General features: G+C 50.2%; 1 pseudogene; it reads right to left on the reverse strand.

The window, feature by feature from the left end:
- Nucleotides 1–2,635: 2,635 nt before the first annotated feature.
- On the reverse strand, nucleotides 2,636–2,754 carry LOC138951579 (5S ribosomal RNA; annotated as a pseudogene).
- Nucleotides 2,755–3,525: the final 771 nt, after the last annotated feature.

The following is a 3,525-nucleotide window of genomic DNA, read 5'->3' on the forward strand; positions in this document are numbered from 1 at the left end:
AAAATACTTTGTATTTGAGTCCTGTCGGACCACAAAGATAACCTGTTAAACGTAACCGCCCAAGCGAGAGACTAAAAGCAAGTTTTGTTCAAAAGAGCCAATCATAAAGAAAAGATGCCGCAATCTACCAGAGCTAGGAGACCTTGATCTGACAGACAGTTTCTCCTTGCTATCGCCATCACCAAACCCGAGGGCGGTTCCATAGAACGAAAAACAAGAGAACCTAAGTTCTTAAGCTTGGAGTTAACCGAAGCCTACAGAAAGCGCTCCGCGAGTGACACGCTATTTGAGCGTAAGAAACAAGCTAAAGCACCCCCACCACCACAGGTAAATAGTCGTGCGTTGCCCACAAAGGTAGTGGTGACAAAGAAGACTCGCTTGCGCAAACTTCCGCAAGAACAAGACGACCCCGCCAGAGGATCTAAGAACTTAACACTCGAAGATTCTCCTCAGAAAGCTCAAACCAACTACAAAATGCCGCGAACCGCGACAGAGCTGAAGTATGAGCCTCCCCATTTCCTCCTCTTGTTCAAGCATCATAACGAACATCGAAATGATGAGAACCAGTCACCAATCCCGATAAGGCAAAAACTTGCCAACAATCGGAAAAGTTTTGAAAAGTTTCAAACGTCATAACACCATGACCAGATCTCCATCCACCTGACTCACGCCAGCTGGAAGACTGGAAGAGAAAGTGAAAACAGCCTGTAAAAAAGGCAAAGGAACCGCAAAAACGGAACCAGAAGCCAAAAGCTGAAAAGTGCCGACTACCAACACCACAGTGTTAACAGTAGAAGGATATCCCGTCCTGTACCCAGAAGTCACAGCCGCAAAAGCGAAAGCGCAACAGGCCGTGGATAAGTAAACATCAGGACCAACCGGTTGCATAGAAACACACCGGACGATCCCGTTGTACCTCGAACCATTTCAGCTGCGAGCGCCACTGCACTTGCTAACTTGAAACAGAACCTAAAATCAGTGCTTTACAGAAAAACAGGAGCACCTTAATCTGAACAGCCTTCATGCACCTCCGTGCAATCCGGAAGCTGACTCCATGCTAGACTTAAATCTCCAACAAAGAATCAGCCCTACTGCTCGCTTCCTGCCCCCCTGCTCGGTATCAAAGGTAGGAAAGTGACCCCCAGAGAGACTCGCATGGTCAACCCAAGAATCACCCAGCCCACCAACTTCCTGCCCCCAGGGCGGAAGCTTACGTTGCCTAGGGCTCTTAGCCGCTGCTGAACGTGCGCCAGAAAGCGGAAGAACAGACATGGCTTCAACACTTCACCGCACAAAGCTTGCTACCTCCTGCGAACGTACACCACTTTCACCGGAGAACCCGGCTACACGCGGCCATTTGCCAACTCCAGGGCAATGGACAACGATTCCCGGAAGCTGAAGTGAACATCCTGTTCCTCCGAACTTCCAGAAGTCATCAAACCGGATAGAGGTGGAGGAAGTAAAGCTTTGCTCTCAACCACCCCCTCCAGTCAAAACTTAAATGCCGTTTTCCGCCGCCCACGTCACTGCGCTGGACAACCTGAACGGCAAGTTAAGCTGGGTGTCGTCCATCCCCGTGGACGCACCCTCATATGGAAGTATCTTCGTTATCCTCTCCTTCATGCTCGCAATCGCAATCGGGAAGGTGACCCCCGCCTTTCGCGGTCCACCAACTTCCACAATACTTAAATGCCGTTTTCCGTCGCCCACGTCACTGCGCTGGACAACTTGAACGGCAAGTTAAGCTGGGTGTCGTCCATCCCCGTGGACGCACCCTCAAATGGAAGTATCCTCGTTATCCTTTCCTTCATGCTCGCAATCGCAATCAGGAAGGTGACCCCCGCCTTTCGCGGTCCACCAACTTCCACAAAACTTAAATGCCGTTTTCCGCTGCCCACGTCACTGCGCTGGACAACTTGAACGGCAAGTAAGCTGGATGTCGTCCACCACCGTGGACGCACCCCTTCCTGCCCCCTGGGCGGAAGCAAAAGCCTATCGGACCAACCGACTAAGCGGCTAATGTCAGCAGATGGGTTGGAACTTTCGCCTGGGCTTTCACCAGAGGCTACTTTCTCAAGACAACGCTCAACTTGGACGCACCCCTTCCTGCCCCCTGGGCGGAAGCAGAAGCCTTTCAACCAGGCCACCGTCGACTGACGTGGCGGGAAGCATAGGAACTTCTGTTCGCTTGTCAGGGCCCCTAGCACCCACTGACCAACCGACTAAGTGGCTAATGTCAGCAGATGGGTTGGAACTTTCACCTGGGCTTTCACCAGAGGCTACTTTCTCAAGACAACGCTCTACACTTTCGCTGGAGAACCCAGCTACTCGTGTAGTCCACATACCTTGTGAGGAAGACGGAACACCTAAAGGTGAACCAACAGACGCCGGAAACCGTGAGCTCCCCTCATAAGGTCACAGCAGGGGACGAACGACCACTGTCCAGCGACGAACAAACAGCAACCCCGGCCGGGAGAGCACGTAGTTCTGCCTTTGATGACGAAGTTTCAGTCGCCAAAGCAGAAACCTGTGAACTTAAAGTCAAAAGCAAAGAGGCCACGTCTACAGACGCAAGCCCAGTAACAACATGTTTAAAACCGAGCCCGGACTAATCCGTAGGCTTAAAACAAAGGTGGCCCACCTGCACCCGGTGTTCCCAGGCGGTCACCCATCCAAGTACTAACCGGGCCCGACGTTGCTTAACTTCGATGATCGGACGAGAACCGGTGCTTACAACGTGGAGTGGCCGTTGGCCGGCAAAATGGGGGTTCCAGAATAGTCACCAGTGTAGTAAACAAACTGGAAGCGGACTTGTCTACCGGGTTAGCGGGTAAAACAATCAACACATCAAAAGATTTTTAGCAAGAGAATCTACAACAGAAACGGACATAGACCAGATTGTTTAGACTTCCTAAAAGCTTTCTAAGGAGAAAAGGGCACAGCAGCTACCTATTAAGAAGCTGCCCTCTTCTTAGCATTGTCAGCCATGACGGAAAATCGACTCACGAAAATATTTCTGAGAAAAATCGCAAGTCCAAAATACGGCCAACAAAACTGCCAAAATCAAGCAAAATACATAGTTGTGAAGTCCAGATGACAAAAAGAGACCAAGAGGAACGAAACAAAGTCAAAAAGACTAAGTAACAACGGCTGAAACAGCCAGAGCGTACATAAAATGCGACCAGTCCCACTGACGCTGAGTTTTAGAATGATGCATATGGCGGAGTATGCGCGCGCATACGGAAGGCAGCCTCGTTTCCGGGCTGGCCTAGACACCCTTACGGGTCTCGGTCACTCTTTTTTAGAGGCGTCTTTCTTGTTACCAAGGGGACGCGTACAGCGATACCAGCACTGAACCAGGGTTAATTGCTATATGTGAGTTGGGTAAGATATGTAATTTAATCAAATTTCGCCATTTATTTCCATAGACAGAAAGAGATGTCAGTGCAATACAGCTTACAGACCGCAGCCTATGAACTAGCCCTTACTAAGTTACTATCACCGTCGGATGTTGGAATGTGAAAC

Source organism: Littorina saxatilis, linkage group LG16 (assembly GCF_037325665.1).
Source record: "Littorina saxatilis isolate snail1 linkage group LG16, US_GU_Lsax_2.0, whole genome shotgun sequence".
Classification (NCBI taxonomy): Eukaryota; Metazoa; Mollusca; class Gastropoda; order Littorinimorpha; family Littorinidae; genus Littorina; species Littorina saxatilis.